The sequence below is a fragment of the Xyrauchen texanus genome, chromosome 4 (genome assembly GCF_025860055.1).
Source record: "Xyrauchen texanus isolate HMW12.3.18 chromosome 4, RBS_HiC_50CHRs, whole genome shotgun sequence".
Taxonomy (NCBI): Eukaryota; Metazoa; Chordata; class Actinopteri; order Cypriniformes; family Catostomidae; genus Xyrauchen; species Xyrauchen texanus.
The window spans coordinates 21,462,213-21,482,959 of NC_068279.1; the positions used below are offsets into that span (position 1 = coordinate 21,462,213).

Consider the following 20,747-nt stretch of genomic DNA (forward strand, 5'->3'; position numbering starts at 1 on the left):
TCAACTTGATCTTTTGAAACATGCGCAAAACACGTGACAATGCCTGTCCATGTTTTTAGCCCAATTTCTTTTATTGCTAAATATTTAGCTATTTGTATACATACAGTATCGATATTTTAAGACAGTAAGAATACTGACTCGATTGCATCATTCACAGTGAGTCATAGAGTGGTTGGTTGCTGCAGAGCTCTTTTGGCCATGATTTTCTGATAATAATGATTAATGATTTAAAAACAAATATTAAATTACAGACTGATGAATTCAACAGAAGCATAAACCATATATAAACAACCTCAGAGTTCAAGGTAGGTCTGTCTTTAAAGGTTTATAATTTAAAGTAAAAAATGTATTCGGGAATAAAATTAATGGCATTTTAACTTCAAGAATAAGACTATTGCAATTTATTGTGGTCCAACAACACGTATATAAACTGGATTGAAAATTCTCCCATTATTTACACTTACCCTCATGTCATCTAAGATGTGTATGACTTTCATGGTTCTGCTGAACTCAAAGTAAGATTTTTAGAACAATATCTCAGCTCTGCGGGTCCTCACAGTGCAAGTGAATGGCGGCCAGAAATCTGAAGGTCCAAATATTAAAATATTATTAAAGGCATCATAAAAGTAATCCATATTACTCCAGTGGTTAAATCATTGCCTTATAAAGAGATCCAAACGATTTTTCTCAGTACATCTTGCTATTGCAGTCTCTAGACACTATCATGATTTTAAGCTTGATTAATAATAATCACCTTGAAAAATATTGCGATACCCGAATAAACCGAGTGGAAATAAAGTGAACTAAACTCACAGCACCACCTGAGATGATCAGAGATAATTTGCAACATTCTAAAAGACAACATTATTCTTGCAAACAGTTTTCAGACTAATTAAACAGAGAAAAAAAAAGAGTGTAAAGTCTTAACATGCTCCTGTTCCACGAGACTGCAGGCTGCACACCTCTGAACAATCAGCGAATCAGACACAGGCACTGACGGCTTTTCTTTTGTCTGTTCTTAAAAATAACAAAGGGTGCGTTTTCCAAGCGTAACAGCATTACTTGTCATGTGTTACTCTGAGACGTCTTACAGGTTGCCCGCCTGTTGAGTATAGATGAGTAAAATTACCCGCGCATGAAATACCTGCATTTGGAAGAGGAGCTTGCGAACTGGATTCAGTCTTGTTGCATTTGGTGGGTGCTAGTTTCACAACCTGGGCTACGGTTTAATATATAACTATATTATTATAATTATACTGTTTAATATACTGCATAACTTCCCAGATCCATGGTTTTGCCATTTCCAGTTATTGTTGATCATCGTCTGTCAATGAGTGTCGTAATCAGCATCGGGATATTTGTAAGATGTCCTCAATATCCGAATACATTGTCTTATCGCCCAGCCCTACTAGGAATTGTAATCAAGCTTGAAATCCTGATCGTGCCTTGAGACTACAACAGATGCATAGTGAAAAATAAGCTATATTTTGGTTTGTTCTCACCCAAAACAGATTGGATCACTTCATAAGGCATCGATTTAACCACTTATGTCATATGGATTAGATATATAATGCCTTTAAGTGATATTTGGACCTTCAGAGTTCTGGCCACCATTCACATGCATTAAAATGACCTACAGTGCTGAGATATTCTTCTTAAAATCTTTGTGTGTTCAGTAGAAGAAGAAGAAAAAGTCATACACATATTGGATGGCATGAGGGTTTGTAAACGATAAGATAATTGTCATTTTTGGGTCAAGTATCCCTTTAGTCCAAGTTACTGAAGCAAACTTTAAACTGCATGTATTGTACTGCGGGTGTCATGAACCGGGCGGGCTTTAAGACCCGATCACAGTAAAAGAAAGGGAAATGTTTGATGGATCGTGAAGTTCATCCAAGCTTTCCGTTCGCGTGGTAATGTTGGATAAGATAAGCGACACGAATTAATTTCGCGTAATTCACTTGATGGGTTCATAACATCTCGTGATGACAACGGAAGCGAATAACAGCATATGAAGTGGCTGGAGTGTTTGAAGCTCTGGTCGCTCGGAGATCTGTCAGCAGTGCGGAAGAGAGAGGGATAGGGCAGATCAATGCTGTCAAACTGACTCGCAAGATACTGAAATGATGCTGAGATAACAACGGGAAATATAGCCTGAAGACCAAGCGTTCTACAATATAAGCAGAAAAGCAGCATGCTCGATCGGATAGACCCGTGAGCGAATAAAGGCACTGACATTGATCAAGCCAGCTGTCAGACTCGCTGTACGCTCCAGAAGCATCGACACACACACTGAGGATGACAACTAGGTTTTTTTAGGCGAGTGAAACTTTTTTTTTTAAACCATCGCGACGCAAACTGGTCGACGTGTTATCTGCTTCAGCCAAATCGAAAGCAAGTTCTAAAGGCAAAAGCTGTGATCAGTCTCACCGCGGGAAATTGTTGAACAAAAGACACGCGACCAAGTTGGAACGTGAGTACACTTTTCATATCAGCATGGATATAGCCTATATTTGCTTGGCTCGTTTACTACGACAGTGATTCAGTGAGGCATTTAGCAGAAATGCGGTAAAGAAAGAAGCCGTTGCAATGCTGTTTGAACAATGCAGCTGGTTACTTCAGTGTGAGAGGCGAAGGGGCGGGTTCTTATAGAGAGATTCCGCTTGTGTGTTCCTGATTACTGTAGTGGTGTACGCGGTTTTTAGTGTTTATCATAAGGTAAGATTCCGCCCAAAATGAAAATTTACCCAATTTTACCCATCTTCATTTTGTTCCAAGCCCCTCTGAGAAACACAAACGGAAATGTTTGACAAATGTTACAGACTGACAGAATTAGTCACCATTCACTTTCATTGTATGGAAAAGTCAAGTCAAATCCGTTTTATTTGTATAGCGCTTTACACAACACACATCGTTTCAAAATGAAACTGTAATATCTATGAAGTCTGAGAGGGATCATTCTGTAGTTTGATTAAATATGAATGTACATTGTGTATACAAATTTAATAAATAAATTATAATTGTATTTAGAACCTGTGTGAGCAAGCTGAAGGCGACTGTGGCAAGGAACACAAAACTCCAAGATGTTGGTTAATGGAGGAAATTAACCTTGGGAGAAACCAGGCTCACGCTGTGGGCCAGTTCCCCTCTGGCTAACCAGTGTGAATATAATGCCAATATTTATTTAGGTATTTACGTGCAGTATGGGTCATGGTTTAAGATTAGTAAACTAAGTGTTAAGGCCCAGTGTTTCAAAAAAAATTGAAAAAGAGATTTTTTTTTTGTTGTTGTATGAACTGCAAGATTAATGACTAATGTTTTTGAAGTACATCCTGGATTAACTGAAGAAGATCACGTAGATGCATTGTCATTTGTTAGTTGGCTGATGAAGGCGTTTGTTGGCAATTAAATGATATTCCATTTCAAGAGTGTAGTCCATCAAAAGACAATAGTGATAGATCATTGAGGTGCATCGCAGTTCAATCGGTAGGTCATTTCTGTGAGGTTCGGTGGGGTCCATCCTAAATCCAAGGTTAAGGCAGGGGAATATGAAGTATCCAATGTCTTACAGTTGGAGTTGGCTTCAGTTCATCCTCTGAAGTCCATCGAAAAAGACTGAAGTGATGTCTGGCTAGCACTGGCTGCATTTAGATGTTATCACTACTTAGAGACATATAGTATAGTGGAGTCCGACACCAATAAATGTAAAATGTAAATGTAAGTAGGAATGGAGCTGGATCTGGCCAGCTCTGGTAACCTCAGGATATGAATACAAATGATGAGACACTGTTTTCTGAGGTGCTAAGACAGTTGATTGCATAGTTCCATTTTTATTTCTGATTATTTAAATTTTATCAGTAAAGCAATTCATGAAGTCATTACTATTACTAATTTTTCTTGAATTTTCTATAATCGTTATTATATCAAGATCTTCCAGATTTTTTATGGTTTATTGAGTATTTGAGACATTGCTGGAAGATTATTAGTGAAGATATCTTTAGTAGTGGAAAAAAATTGTTCTACCTAAATGATTGCATGGTGTAGATTGCGTGACATTATTGAGTGATCGCAGCACACAAGAGACGAGGTAATGATCTGAGATGTCATCGCTCTGCTGTAGAATTAAATCTAGCATATTATTATGGCGATGAGTTGGTCCTGTCACATTTTGTGTGACTCCAAGTGAGTTGAGAATATCAATAAATGCTAAACCCAATTAGTAATTTTCATTATCTATGTGAATGTTGAAGTCACCAACAATTAAAGCTCTATCTACAGAAACTAAAAGATCTTGTCAGATTCTGAGGAAATCTGACAAGATTCTAAGGAAATCTGAGTATGGTCCGGGTGATCTATATACTGTAGCAAGGGCAAAAGATGACAGATATTATTTATTTTTACCTGACGGTGTTACATTAAGTATTATTAGCATTATTATTATCAAAATACTTAAACTTATATCCTGTCCTCTGTGTAACACCAAAAAACTTCACTGTAAATGTTAGCCACACCTCCTCCTTGACCCTTCAGACGAGGCCCGTGTTTATAACAATAACTTGACTGAGTAGTTTCATTTAAACTAATATATTAATCTGGTTTAAGCCAGGTTTCAGTCAAACAGAGCACATCCAACCTATGATCTGTAATAATTTAATTTACAATTAGTGCTTTGGTTGAAAGAGATCTAATATTTAGTAGCCCTACCTTTATATGATGTTTATCTTCATGTAAGTTTTACCTTTATAAAAAGTTTTCTAAATTATTTAGTATGGGGTTTGTGTTTGAAGGTCAGGGGAACAGACACAGTCTCTAAATGATATCTAGGTGATATAGTCTCTATGTGTTGTAGTTTATGTGACCTGTGTGACATCTCAAGGCAGCTAGCAGATGTTCAGATAAACCAGTTTGTCTGCTTCCTGACCTGGGCCTCAATTAGTCAAAAACTATTTGCCAAATTACTAGAGAGTATTGCAGCACCTTCCCTGGAAGGTGTCCATCTCTCTTTAGCAGTTCAGGTCTACCCCAAAAACTCTTCCAATTGTCTATAAATCTTATGCTATTCTCTAGACACCACTCAGACATCCAGCCGTTCAGTGACACTAATCTACTGTAAACCTCGTCACCACAACAAGCAACGAGGTGGCCAGAGCATATTACAGTGTTTGACATCGTTTTTGCAAGTTCACACTTCTCTATAACATTATCTTTAGTGATCTCCAACTGGCGAAGCCGGATTTTAGGAAATCTATGTTTATAATTAGCCAGCACTTGTAAATTTGAGCTGATGTCAGATGCTCGAGCCCCAGAAATGCATTTAATAATGGAGGCTGGAGGCTCTAGTTCCACTTCCACATTCCTTACAATAGAATTGCCAATAACAAGGGCTCTTTCAACATAATTCTCAGTGGGTGCATCACTGAGTGGAGAGAATCGATTGGAAACCCTAACAGGAACTGGAGAGTGCTGCCGAGACATCATTCAAATACCCTGCTGCGGGGGCTCTAGAGCCGGAACCAAAGTATGTGTGTTGCTTGATGTATTACACGCATCCAAAGCAGTATCTACCGGCTTTTCTTTCTCACTGACCTCCATTAGTGTTCGATGCATGTCTCTAACTCATTAACCATCTCTGTCAGCCTGACTAATTCCTTACATTTATTACATATGAATCACTCACTGCTGAAGGAAGAAGCTATAGTAAACATGCGACATGCATTGCAGGAAGCAATGATTTGCGCGAATGCCATGACTTACCAAAATTGTTTGTTGTTGTTGTTATTGTTGTTCTTGAGTGGCAAGGGTTTTAGATCGATGTGGTTCCTGATCAGCAGATATTTGAGATTGATGCAATAATCCATGTAAATCACAGAGGAGAAAACTAATGCACGCAGACAAAATGCGAGATGTAGACAAGCATGAAAATAAGAAATGAAAAAAGAGAGAAACAGGTGCGGGCGGTAAAATACATGTAGTTGAAACAGTAGAAAAGCGGAAAACCTGAAGCATGCAGTAAAAATGATGTAATGAAAGTAAATGGTGACAGAGGTTAACTCATTCTGCCTAACATTTACTTTTTTGGGTTCCTCAGAAGAAAGTCAATAAGGCATGGAATGACATAAGGGTGAGTACATTTTGGCAGAATTGTCATTTCTGAGTGAATTTATCTCTTTAAATTATCCAGATTATGGTACAACATTTAGGGTGTATTTTTTGTCTAAATGCTTCTGCAGCATGTTATTTGGTGTATAAAACAATACTGGGATAAATTACATGCAATTTACCTGATGGATTGGTGTTGTAACACAAACCAGATTGCTATCCTTTCTGGCCCAGTAAATCTAATCCCCTAAATCTAATCTACTCTATTGATTATACTGTGCTTGATGGATTTCTTAGTATTACCTACTAGACAGGAATGCCATAGAATAGGAATGCATTGGAAAACAACAAGGTAGTTACCTATTGCTGTAGCTTACTGGTCGTTCTGTGCTTATACTGAGTGTAGAGTACAACATAGGATTTTCTTATACACTTTAATGGGAAATTACATTACTATTCCCCAAATTAACAGTTGGTACAGCAGTTATTATTTTCAGTTCAGCATTATTCAGAGCTAGCCAGCACAGCCACAGGGGCCACTGAAAGCTGGATGTGAGAGAATAATTCAGAGATCATACATCTCTTGGTGACACCTCAGCAATGCTCACCCGCTGGTGGGTATGAGAGAAGATGCAGGGAGCTTCCTGTATATGCTATGCTATGTTTTTGTGTTTTTGTGTAAATTTCTGATGATGTACAATTAGTGTTGATTAGAATGAAAGCAAGTAAATCAAACAGCTCAATCAGTGTTTTGCAGAATATAATGTATACTGCTCATAGATGTGAGTATTGTGAGTGCAGACAATTATAATAATCTTGATATAAATATTTTCCTAGAGAGGAGGCCTCTCTTCCAGAAGAGAGAGTCTCAATGAGACGGTTACATAAATTGTAATTGATTCAGTTGTTTGAACTGAAAATGAATACCTGATTCATTTTGTACTGCACACCATCACTGCATAATCACTACTGCATAATTTCAATTGTAGCATTTTTTCACATGCCTCACTCTTGTTTGCTTCTCAGACATCAAAGGTCTTGGCTTTAGTTTTTTTTGTTTTTTATTTGTCATCTTTAATACTCATTCTATTTGCCATGACAAATCTCACTGCTTAAGGAATAGTTCAACTAAAAATGCACTTCCATCAATTATTTTTTTAATAATTATTTCAGATCTATATAAGCAGTGCTGGGCAGATTACTTGTAGGGCTACAACTAATGATTAGTAGAACGATTATTCGAGCGAATATTGTAACGATTAATCATTGGCTCTTATCCGACTATTCAGCTTGCCCCGAGTTAAAAGGTTGTATTAAACATGCTTACTAACAATAAAGAGGATAAATTATCTGTAAAAAATTCCTCTAAATGACATTCACTGAATCAAGGGGGGAAACTAACCATTTAAATATATATAAAAATCCTTAAAACATGATACATTTAATTTAGAAGCAACATATAAGATATATGCTTTCGGAGAAAGTATCTTAAATATAAGTGTATTTTATTTTGTCACTTGTTCATACGTCTGCCAGCACAGTAAAGACAAAATATACTTGCAATCGAGATACATTCTCTGAAAGCAAGTCTAAATATCATACATGCTGCTTCGGAGGTGAATGTATCTTTTTTAACAATTTTTGATATTGACAAATATTTTGACATTTTTTACATTATATTCATCATTCTCAGATAACATATTTTTTCTTCTGCAGTATAGCTCCCAAATTAAATGTATGTTGTTTTAAAGGAGTTTTAGATATTTCTATTGGAAAACAAGCCAAAACAAAAACATATCAAAAATGTATTTTTGTTGCTGTGTAAATTGGGCATTTTCTTCATCTTGATTGATCTTTAACTCACACACATAAAAAACTTTCTCTTTTTAATAGAGCTGTGTATTGCCAATTTTTGTTATGATAAGAAACACACAGTGACATATATTATGATTCAATATGCCACGAGCCATCACGTTATAATCTAGCTTCAGCAAGTGTGCGTGAGGGAAGAGCTTCCCCGCTCCAGATTTTGCATCAGCCAGACGCAGTTTCAATCTCTCCCCTATATATCGGTTTCTTCATGTAACTCATAGAAGCAGCACTGACCACACAGAGAAATGCCATTTTATTTGAACTAAAAGATGCATTAAAGATGTAAAGATATAGCTGGGGTGTTTCATTTAAAGATGCTCTGATATGAAAGTTTTGCTTAAGCGGAACAGCAGCCCCAGCTATCATCTCACAACAAGAGTGCTGCTGTATGCACTTATTGTATAATTTCCTCATACTTTGCGATCTGCATCACCTGAAGCTATTTGTAAAGTTTGGAGTGTGTCTGGACTGTGAGCTTTTTTCTCCTCAATCGGGCACATCATCTTTAGAGTTTAATGTGATCTCATGTTACGTTAATTGAGATTAAATGACTATTTGACAACAGAAATTTCTGTCGACAAATTTGTATTGTTGACATTGTCGATAATGTTTCAGACCTAATTACTTGTCAATTGTAATCCGTTACTGATTACAAATTACATGACACAAAAAATCAATCAGTAATGTAATCTTGTAGATAATTTTTTTGGGTAATGTAATCTGATTACTTTTGGGTTACTTTCAACTAGTGTTGTCACGGTACCAAAATTTCAGTATTCGGTACCGATACCAGTGAAAATTTCGGTACCAAACCAAAGTTTAATTTAGACTAAATTTACAAGAAACAATCCATGGTTCTCGGTACCAAAGCAAAACACAAAAACATGCTAATTGAACAACACACTATTTTTATTAATAAAGGTAAACAATGCCATTCTTTATACTTATTTAAAATTGTGTTTCAAGTTTTTCCACAACTAATAAATGAAAATAAATTACACACCTAAAAAACACAACAATAAGCCATGACTGAACAAACACTCAGTGTTATATTTATAAACTTAAACATTTTTATAAATTAAACAAAATATGCCATGACTGAACAACAATTTATAAACTAAAATATTATTATAAAAAAAGCACAAAAAAAAAACAATGGCATAATTTAAGTATATCAAGCCAAGGATTGTAAACGTTTGAGTAATTACATAACTAGATACAAGTTTCTAATCTATGCTTAAAGTTTCACCCAAAACAATACTGGCCTACAGTAACATTTATTCCTTAAGTTACTTTCTTTGCCATTTCCAGATTTTCTGAAAGAAACACTAACATATCAACATGTTCCTGACTCAGTCTTGAGCGTCTTGGGCTAACAATATACCCTGCAGTACTGAACACTCTTTCAGATGAACAGCTTGATGCAGCAATGCACAGACACTTCCTGGCAATCTGTGATAGTTGAGGTAGTGTACCCATATTTGTTTTCCACCAGGAAAGTGGATCATCCTCAGCACTGACCTCAGGCATCTGACCGTACACCAAGAATTCACCATTTAACTCGTCACTTGCAGAAAGATGTGCTTGACTTGAGGATGTTGGTTCTTCTTTTTCTTTCTTTTCCCCTTGTATGGAGGAAAGCAGATGCTTCAGGTCATTTTTGGATTTTTTTGATGGCCTGACTTGACTCTCCTCCAGACACCCGGGTTGCACTTCCTTCATTGCCCATTTTCCTCACCTCATCCAGGAGACTTTGCTTCACATCATCAACCTTAAGAGAAACAAAGCTGTTTTTAAATCTTGGATCAAGGTAAGTTGCAGTGTTCAAAAGAAACTGCAGCTGCAGGTCATCATAGCATGCTTAAGATACTTGTGTATCTTTTCCTTCATCTCTTGGGCTAGTGCAGAGTCACTTTGTTCATGACTGAGACACTCAAATATCTTCCAGAGTAATGGCAAGACTGAGGACAGGGTGGTATGTTTTTCCCCACTCGCTGTAAGAATTCCAGCGAGTGGGTTCATCATGAATGAGTTTGTGGTCTGGAGAGGACAGATCTTTCTGTTTTTTGGCCAGCTGGCATGAAAGATTTGGTGATCTTGTGAAGGCAGAAATAGTTTTTCGAAGCCTTGACAGCGCTACGGACACCCTGTTTATGTCTATTGCCTTATTTACAGCAAGGTGGAGATTGTGTCCAAAACAAGGAATCCAGGTGTAGTCCTCAAAGGCTTTTTTGTTATTTGTGGCATTGTCTGTTGTGATGCCTGACATTCTTCTTACAATGTCCAACTTCCAGTCTTCAAGTTTTTCTTCAAAGGCCTCCTTCAAACTTTCAGCAGTGTGATCTGTGTTGAGACCACAACAGCCAAGACACCAGGATTGCAATTCCCACGATTTAGTAATGTACTGCAGAGTTACAGACATGAAAGTGTCTGCAGTTCTACTTGTCCAAAGATCTGTTGTGCAGCTGTAAAACGGTTTCTCTCCGAGATGCTGCATTATGAGGTCTCTGGTGTCATTGTAGATGCGTGGAATCTCATTGTACATAAAAAGTTTCGACTTGGAAGCTGGTATTTTGGGTTGAAGTGATGAAGCAGCTGCTGGAATCCACATTTTTGAACGGTATAAATGGGCACTTTATCCATACATATGAATTCAGCAACAGCTCGGTTCAGCTTTCTTGCCTCAGGTGAGTTTTTGTCATATTTCTGCTGCCGCTGAAAAGCTTCTGTAACTGTTGGCTGTTTTAGAGTTTGCTGGGGTGTTTCATGATCATCCTCAGCCTGCAGCTGTAAAAGGAACATATGATATAATTCTGTCTGACCAAATGCAACATTAGATCATTGACACCAGCTAAAATATAATGTTTCTGTAAATAACAAACATCAGCTTTTATAATAAATCTAGATAAGATTACAAATTTACTAATACATTTTTAAAATTAAAAGTTTTAGCTGTTAACAATTAAATGCACAATGAGTAAACATGAAAGATCAAGTGTTTGTTTTAAATAACATTCACAAACATTAATGTTATATTGTTCACTCACTGTAAGTTGATGTTAGATAATGCATGATATTAGCATGATGTTAGCCTAATGTTAGTGAATGGTACTATATTGTAAAGCGTTACCAAACTATACAGGAGAAGATAAATCGTGTTTTATTTGAATGCACTTTTATTTAAACAAAACTGTAAATATTTAAATATTTACAGTAAATATTTCATATTTAAATTTTTATTTTAAACCTGCTGGTTATCCAGCCAAGAATAAGCCTAGAACTGCTTTTTTGACAGACTTTTTTGACTGATGTTTTGCATACAGGTCATTTAAAAAACCTCTGGTGTGTCATTTAAAAAAAACCTTCATGTCCTCCTGTTTTTTTTTTTTAACCCTAATAAAATGTATAGTAGCATTAAATAGTTAATAAAGCTTAATTCTAACACTCATTATATTTGCGTAAGCTGCACCACATAACGTTATGCTAATGATATACTACACGGCTAACATTGTGTTTATTTCAATCCGACATTCAAATTAAAATATGGTATATAACTCAAAACAGAACCTCTAAATTTGAAATTAATTTGAAACTTACCTGCTTGAACTCTTTCATTAGATCCGGGTGTCGGTCTTTAAGGTGTTTTATCAAGTTTGATGTGTTTCCTGCTTTTGAGAGAAAACTTCGATGACATCGTTTGCAAATTGGTTTTTGATGATCTATGATGTTCCCCTCGTCATCAGCCGCAAATCCGAAATATTTCCACACATGGCTCTTTCCTCCTTTCTTATCAACAAGAGCAGTCACCACAGCAGCGCCGACGGTCGCCATGTCTCAGCGCTTTCATGAGGACGCAACTTCACGCGCTTCGTGCGTGCATGCGCGAACTTTGACCGGGTACTCGGTACCACTTGTACTTGGTACCGACGTTTTTTTTTTTAGTACCGACTTGGTACCGAAGTACCGAATATTTTGACAACACTACTTTCAACCTAATTTTATTTTATGTCACATGCATTTGAGTAGGATAATCATTTTAACATAAAAGTACAAAGAAGAAGAAAATGTAGTCCATTCTTTATTACTTACAAAAAGAGCCTCACAAAATTAGCTCCTTAAAATGTATATTAAACATTATATGAATGAAATAAACATTAAATCTAACAGCAATGACAGTGCATGGCCAAAGTTTATAATTCAAAACACTGAGACATCAAGTTAATTTTAAGTGCATAAAACAATAGCAACATTAAGACCATTAATGACCATAAAATCAACCCTAATGACTTTGCTAGGTCAAAGCTTTCATCTAAAAACACTGAATCACTTTTAACCCTTACTGATGGTCCATCACCTATTCCAAAACTGAGGTGCAAGATATTATCGTTTGAGCAGCAAGAATATTTTAAAAGAGCAGAATATTTTAAAACAGTTCCACCGTGTCACAAAAGGAACAATTATGTCAAACTGACAGTCCTGTGGGAAGATCGCATGGACAAGGCCTTTAAAAGGAAGCTTTCCAAGTATGCAGGACTGGTCAGCAGCTGTCAGCAGGCTGAATGGAGAGTAAAGTGTCTCCCAGTGGAGGTTGGATGCAAGTGATTCGCAGCCCATTCGTTAGCCAGAGCCTTCAGCAATTTGGGCATTGAGGGAGAGAGGAAGAGGAGAGCCATTATCAGTACCACCGAAGCGGTAGAGAGGGCCTCAAAATGGCTGTGGCTCAAAAGAGGAGAGCCGTGGAGTCATAAGTAGCTAGCCATCTGGACACAAGATGGGGTCTGATCAGCTCTGACTAGGCCACCTGGAGGAGGGTGTATGATGTTGAAAGACCCAAAACACTTGATGATTACAGGCACATCACTGAAGATGTGTCCAGAGTCATCAGTGGATGTATGTACACAGTAATCCAATTACAAATGCTTAATTTGTGTAATATGATTAAATAATCCAGATTACATGTAATCCGTTACTACCCAGCACTATACATTTACTATTCACAGGATATCTATTTCTTTGTTTATTACAAGAGAAATTAGTACTATATTCATGCATATTAATACTATATCATGCTGGTGTTCTGTGTGACAATGGCTAATCAGTATCCCATATGCATGTATACTTGCATATTATATGTGCCATTTGTTTGTAAAGGTGATGCTGATGTGATTGACTTGATTTACAATTGACATTTCTGTTTGATGAAGGAACAGCATGGATGTAAACTGTTGCAAGTACAACATATTAACAGTATGATTTGGCTATTATCATTTGGGTGGACAACTGAAATTAAGTTGTGCATCTATTTAGACTAAATAAGTTGCTTATGTGTAGCTTAATATGTTTTTGACAGCCAGTTGCATCTCCTGAAATCGTGTTCTAGGTGTTGTCCTGATTTGTTGCATCATCTCTTTGATATGAAAAATAAAACATCAAAACAAATCAGAATATATTCTATTCTAGTATTTTGTAATTGTCTACAATGCTTTGAACATTTTACACTATCTAGGACTTTTGTAGATCCATGGAGACACGTTTTATTGCCAGGGGGAAATTGCAGCAATGTCACCTCTGCTTTGGGTTAACTCTGATTCAGCAATAAATGACACTGGAGAATTCACTCCTTCTCACATGCACGAACACATCTCTTCTTCACCTCCGGTTCCTCTTCTCTGCTTGCAGTGCATGAGTGAGCAGTGTTTACTATTATGTGACTTGAGAGACATTAAGAGAGATGAGAGAAAAAAGAATGCGTAAAAGAGGAGACTTTGTTGTGCTTCTGTCAAATATTTGTGAGGGCGGGAGAGAAGCATTGAGAACTGGAGTGTGGCGATCTCAAGTCAATCTCAAGAGGGAAGAAAGAAGAGACTGAAACGGAGAGAACAACCCCTTGGAAATAAGTGTAGTTAGTGCATTTTAAGACATATCGCATGGCAAAATAAATGGTTTTTATGAGACGCATGCAAACATAATGTTTATTAAGAAAGGCTAAGGAAATAATAAGAAACGTAGAGTATAACCTAAAAATGTGATTCATGTAGTAAAATTTTAATTAACAGATTTTGCTCAAGTTAATATATGTTCCCTAAAGTGTGTAATATCTGCTGCACTATCAGCATTTATACACAATTGCAAAGATTCATACCTGCAAATTTGAATCCTTTTTGCAAAATTTGCTGTTTTGAATCCTAATTATGTCATTTGTTTCATGATTGTTTTCAAACAGGTTTTACCGAACACTTTTCTGCAACACATTTTCTCGATTCTTAAATCCCAAGATGATCAATATTTTATTATATTTTGCAACCCTCTTCTATGCAACTAAAATGTATATATTTGGCAACTGAATGTTTAGATTTCACTCACCAGTAATTGTGTAGTAATGTATAGTTTTGGAGTATTCAGCAGCAAAATCCCAGTATGCCTGATAGTACATTTTTGTGTTTGATTTAGTTCTCTAGATATCATCACAGCACAATGATTTCTAGAAAGAATTTAGTCTGAGCAGCAGTGAAGTTGAATAAAGCTTCTTGACATAAACACCTCTGTATTTTGTGCAAACAAGAAGTGTGTGTGTGTATATACAAAGGTAAAAGTCTTGTTCATGAGATTGTCATATTTTGATGAAAGGCGAGATTACTGTGCATTTGTGAGTTGAATTAGTCTGTTTACAAACTCCAATTCATGCATGCTTTTTAATCCTTGACTAAAGTCTGTAGCTCAGTCTTTGTGATCTCTCTGTGTATTGAGATAAAGACAAGGGCCTTTTGTCACCATTGGGGATCTGCATCATAGAACTCCATTGATGCAGCCCACTGACCATGATATCCTGCAGTGTTACATACCCCTCTTGTCCCCAGTTTGGCCATTAGACAAGTAGAAAAGATTTGAATATTGACCAGTACTTTCTTATGGTTATCTGTCAATATTATCTCATTTAAAAAAGGGGTGCACCTTAAATCTGACTATGTGTGAATTTGTTTCAAGACAGCTATAAGCAATATCTAGGTATATTTTCTCAAAGTATAAAAAACATTGTTCTATTTGTTTGAGCATCCAGATCAACCTGACATAGCAACATTGTCTCTTCCACTGAAATGAGTTTGGGCTGGGGCTATGATACAAGATTTGGTTCAATGTTTCGCCGTCAGGAGTGGAGTACCTCTTGTTTGTTTTGCTGTCAGTCAGGGCAGGATCATCAGAAGTTTTTCTTGAGGCAAATATATGGGGGCCCCCAATGCCCACCCCAGCCCCTCCTTAGACCAAGCTGGGATAATTTATTGAGAGATTTTTGAATGAGAATTTTACAACAGTGGAACTTTACAGTTGCACTCTGTCACTGGAGTTGAGTTCACCACTGCAGTAGCAGCAAGCGCTCAAAACAAACACTTTCTTCACACAATGCTTTCATTAAAGACCAAGACAAGAGGATATTTCAAGATTAGAATTGCAGCTACAACTTAAGAAAACTTGTTGAGTTGAGTTTTGGCAATTGTGATAATGTGAGATTGTTTGTGTTGTAGTGATGGTCATTTTCAGGTTGATTCTGTAACTATGGGCTCTTAATGACATCAGTTTCTAAGTATACATTTTTATATCAGTGCTGAAATATATCAGTGACTACTGTATAAATACAAATAAACATCCGCGTTAAGTGTAAATGTCTTTTGCTCTGCCTAATGCATGCATGCGTGACTACTGGAGCACAGCTCTGCGCGTCCACCCTGCAAAGTAACAGAGTTTGACAGATGTGGTAAATTTTTTCTTACAGAGAACAAACTTAAATAAGCCTAACATGCTTCCAAGTACAGAGATAAGGTGCAGTTTACCCTTACTGTACAGAACTAATGATCTAATTTCTTTCAACACACGGACCTCCGCTTTTAATTCCGGGAACGCGGAGGAGCATAAACAAGCCAGTTATGCCCTCTGTAACACTATCAGAGCAGTCAAACGCCAGTACAGGCACAAAATTGAAGGACAGTTCAACACCACCGACTCTAGAAGTATGTGGCAGGGAATTAACATTATCACGGACTATAAAGGGAATAAAAACTCCGCCGTGAACACCGCTGCCTCTCTCCCGGATGAGCTTAATACATTTTATGCTCGTTTCGAGGAAAATAACATCACCCTTGTGGAGAGAGCACTCGCTGCCGACGCTATAGAGCAGGGGCCTCAAACTCAGTTCCTGGAGGGCCACAGTCCAGCAGAGTTTAGCTTCAACCCTAATTAAACACACTTGAAGCAGCTAATCAAGGTCTTCAGGAGTGCTTGAAGATTACAAGGAGGCATTTTGTAGCAGGGCTGGAACTAAACTCTGCAGGGCTGTGGCCCTCCAGGAACGGAGTTTTACATCCCTGCTATAGAGGATGGTTCACTCTCCGTCTCTGTTGCAGATGTAACCCGATCCTTCCGACAGGTGAACATCCATAAAGCCTTGGGTCCAGACAGCATTCCGGGCCGTGTCATCAGAGTGTGCGCGAAACAACTGGCTGGTGTTTTTATGGACATTTTCAATTGTGCCTATACAAAAGCAATAAAAAAAATCACTTGTTTAAATGTCTGGCGTCCTGTTGCTCTGACCCCCATCATCAGCAAATTCTTTGAGAGGCTAATCAGAGATCACATCTGCTCTGTGCTGGCCACCTCTCTGGACCCATTGCAGTTTGCTTACTACAACAACCGCTCCGCTGATGATGCTATTGCATCTACAACACACACTGCTCTCTCCCATCTGGAAAAAAGGAACACATATGTGAGAATGCTGTTTGTAGACTACAGCTCAGCATTCAACACCATTGTGCCCTCCAAGCTTGATGCGAAACTCTGGGCTATGGGCTTAAACAGCTCGCTGTGCAGCTGGATCCTGGATTTCCTGTCAGGCAGACGTCAGGTGGTTAGAATGGGCAGCAACATCTCCTCATCACTGATCCTCAAACCTGGAGCCCCGCAGGGCTGTGTTCTCAGCCCACTCCTGTATTCCCTATACACACATGACTGTGTGGCAACACATAGCTCCAATGCCATCATTAAGTTTGCTGATGATACGACGGTGGTAGGTCTGATCACTGACAATGATGAAACAGCCTACAGAGAGGAGGTGCACACTCTGACATGCTGAAGTCAGGAGCACAACATCTCCCTCAACATCAGTAAGACCAAGGAGCTTGTAGTGGACTTCAGGAGGAAAGACAGAGAACACAGCCCCATCACCATTAATGGACCACAGGTGGAGAGAGTCAGCAGCTTCAAGTTCCTCTGTGTCATCACTGAGGAACTCACATGGTCTGTCCACACTGAGGCCATTGTGAAGAAGGCTCACCAGCACATCTTCTTCCTGAGACGGCTGAGGATGTTTGAAATGAACCACCACATCCTCACGTGGTTCTACACCAGCACTGTAGAGAGCATCCTGTCTGGCTGCATCACCGCCTGGTACTGCAATAGCACCACCCACAACCGCAAAGACCTGCAAAGGGTGGTGCGAACTGCCAGAAACATCATCGGAGGTGAGCTTCCCTCCCTCCGGTACATCTATAACAGGCGGTGTGTGAAAATAGCTCGGGGAATCATCAGAAACTCCAGCCACCCGATTCATGGGCTGCTCTCACTGCTAACATCAGGCAGGCGGTGTCGCAGCATCAGGACCCGCACCAGCCGACTACATGACAGTTTCTTCCCCCAAGCAGTCAGACTTCTGAACACTTGATCTCTCATGGTCAATATACACCAGCACTGCACTTTATTAATCTATTATCTCACACTGGACTGTCATAATTATATTCTCCACAATAGAACTACAGCATATATATTTATTTTTTATATATACTTTTTATATTTATTGTATGTGCACTCTATATTGTGTGTATAGTTTACTGTACATTGTATAGTTTACTGTACATTTGTATTGTGTTGTGTAATTATGTGTACATTTGATATGTAAATTGTGTTGTGTTAATATGTTGTTTATTGTAAATTGGAATATGTCTCGTCACTGTCATCGGAACTGCACACAAGATTTTCACCTACAGCTGCACTTGTGTATATGGTCGTGTGACAATAAAAGTGATTTTATTTTTTTATTTGATAACACTACATCTAGCCTCAAATGTTAATGGCAACCTCATAAGGAAATTTTAGCTGCTAGCCAAGAGAGAAGCAAGATCAATCCGGGCGCCTGGAAGTGATTGGTCAATGGCAACCTCAGAAGGGAATTTCTTTCTTAGGTTGCCATTGGCCAGTCACTTCCATGCACCAAGGTTGATTACCAACCTTGCTTCCCTCCATGCAGTGTCTTGTGCAGACAAACTCAATTAACTTCCATTGGTGAGCATGATAGCCTTTGTTTGCCTTTACTCTACACACCTCTAGGATCTCCACCAGCTTTCACAGGACCTGATAAAAAAGCCAAGGTGGTCTTGCACCCAGCCAAAATGTGCAGATTTGCTCTTGGGGCCTTACAGAGGGGACAACTCCTCCTCGTCCTAATTAATCATATACTGTACGTTTCCTCTTCCATCTTAGATACTTTGTCAACACCATCACTTTCTTCTGTTTACTTGAGGTTGCTGACCACAAACAGAATTATACTGTTATTCTTCTAAACACAACACAGAGGTTTTTAATCCTGTAAAACAATTGAAACAGTCTCCTTGTTCTTACTTACTTGATTAAAAGAACTGCATAAAGTCTCTCAGCTATAAATTATGCGTTTTCTATTTCCATTTTTCTGGATTCCATGTTAAATGTTTTAATTAAATGTTATGATCAAATAGTGTTTCATCAAATTGATACATACAGCTTTAATCAAATAAAAATGTTTTTACCATAAAATGTCAATTTTGTTTTTGGTAAAATAAAATGCTGCACAACAGAGCTTCAGAGAATTAATGAAAACATTAATGTAAAAAGAAATTTGATTACCTGTCACAGTCTGACTGATTGTTCCTCATCTCTCTGTTAATTAGTCATGTCTGCTTGTTTCCATGTTTGTTTCTCTTCCTTTTGTGTCTACAGGTGCCATGTGCTGTATGCTAGCCCCGTTGCCATGACATCGCAAATTACTCCTATCAGCTCATCAGCCATGTCACCTGTCTCTCGTTACTACCGCTTCCCTCATGTTTTGTCCTGTGCTCGATTTGTTTTGTGTTTTTAGTTGGTCTAGTCAGTTAAGTTAGTCGGTACATTCTTCCAGTCTTTTGTCAGTTTATGTTTACCTGTGTTCTAGTTAAATTCCAGTCCTGTTTTGGTTTGTCTTTTCCCCTCCACTGTCAGAGAATTATGTTGCATTATTGTAGTTTGCATAATAAAGCGTTTTTTTCTCAGCCATCTTGTGACATAACAATCGAGCCACAGATGAACCCAGCTCAGATGGTTTTTGTGTTTTTTAAAGAAACCTGGTTTTACTGCTCACCAGCGTATGGAGCACATGAAGAAGCTGCACGGGGTACGTCAGAAGGACAAGTCCGTGTGGGGGTATGCCTTAGAGTTTTTGGCATTATCCTCAGGTCTGGAATACAATCAGACCTGCCTTATTGATCATTTTAGGGCAGGTCTGACTGAGCCCATTAAATCTAGCTCCCCAGATCAGAGTGAGGGAGGGATTCTTCTCGAGGCAATCAATCTGACCATGTAATGGGATGAGTTCATCACAGCCTGTGCCTCAAAAGACTTCCAGTCTTCATCCCAAACCAAGGATGGGGACACCCCCCACACGGATGTGGATGCCTCGGCCACTGCCTTCGCATTTCAGATGAGGAAGAAGAGAAGGAAGAAGTCCAGCCCATCGGCCGAGCCCACTGGGGCTGACCGCCATGAGGCGGAGCAGCCGGCCGGTGACCGCCAGGAAGCGGAGGAGCATTTCCCGCTCCTCGCTCACTCCGCACCCCTGGATTAGAGAAATACTGCTCTGTGTTTGCTCCATTGCAAAAGTGGCTTAAAAAAAATAACTAACTCTCCACTGTACAAAATAAACACTAACATTAGACTAAATTAAATAATTTTATAGCTTACTTTTGAAACATATCAGCAGCATTCTCTGGGTTTGATCAATTAAATAAATTGCTAGATGCAAAAAAAAAAAAAACATTGAATTAAAAATATAAATTACCAAACACATTTTTTATAAATTACCAAAACAAAACTTTAAATTAAAACAAATTAATAAATAAAAAAAATACAAAACATTATTAGGCCTATATATTATTGCCTATTATTTTCTATTATTGCACTTCTTTTAATTAACCTTGCCCTATAATTATGTGAACAGAAAAAAAAAACATTATCAGAATGTTGTACAATTTGTTTAATCAAAACTAGATAAGACTGTCAAAACTATATGTCTAATGCAGAGTTCACTTTTAGATACTAGCGTTTGAAATCTTCCTCTATTTGCATTTCCTGTGCTTCTTCATCTGCAAATGTATAATGCATAAATTAGCCTACAGCACTAAAATAAATGTAGATGGCAATCAATCAAACGGTCAAACAACGCAATTCAATTCTATTTAATGTGAGACATAATAGCCCACAGTTAAGATTGAGATGCATTGGATTAGAAGGTTGATATGATTATTCAAAATATATAATAGGGGATATATGTATTACTGACCTTTATATTTTCTCTCCTCATGTGAACAGATTATCATTGTGTTTTTTGGACACGTCTTTTAGAATTTCACAACAAACATTTGATCGTGGCAATCACCTCCCCACTCATGTTCTCCTTTGCCATCCTGTCATTAATTTTCACTATATGCCAGTTGACGTAAGAATAA

At 37.9% G+C, this 20,747-nt stretch overlaps 1 protein-coding gene across 2 annotated transcripts in view; it reads left to right on the top strand.

The window, feature by feature from the left end:
• Positions 1 to 1,883: 1,883 nt before the first annotated feature.
• LOC127634149 (calcium/calmodulin-dependent protein kinase kinase 1-like) overlaps positions 1,884 to 20,747 on the top strand; it is a 135,485-nt gene continuing 116,621 nt past the window's right edge. For both annotated transcript variants that reach the window (XM_052113567.1, XM_052113549.1), the window contains exon 1: positions 1,884 to 2,473. The gene's annotated coding sequence lies outside the window, so the exon portion shown is untranslated. The remainder of the gene's footprint in view (positions 2,474 to 20,747) is intronic.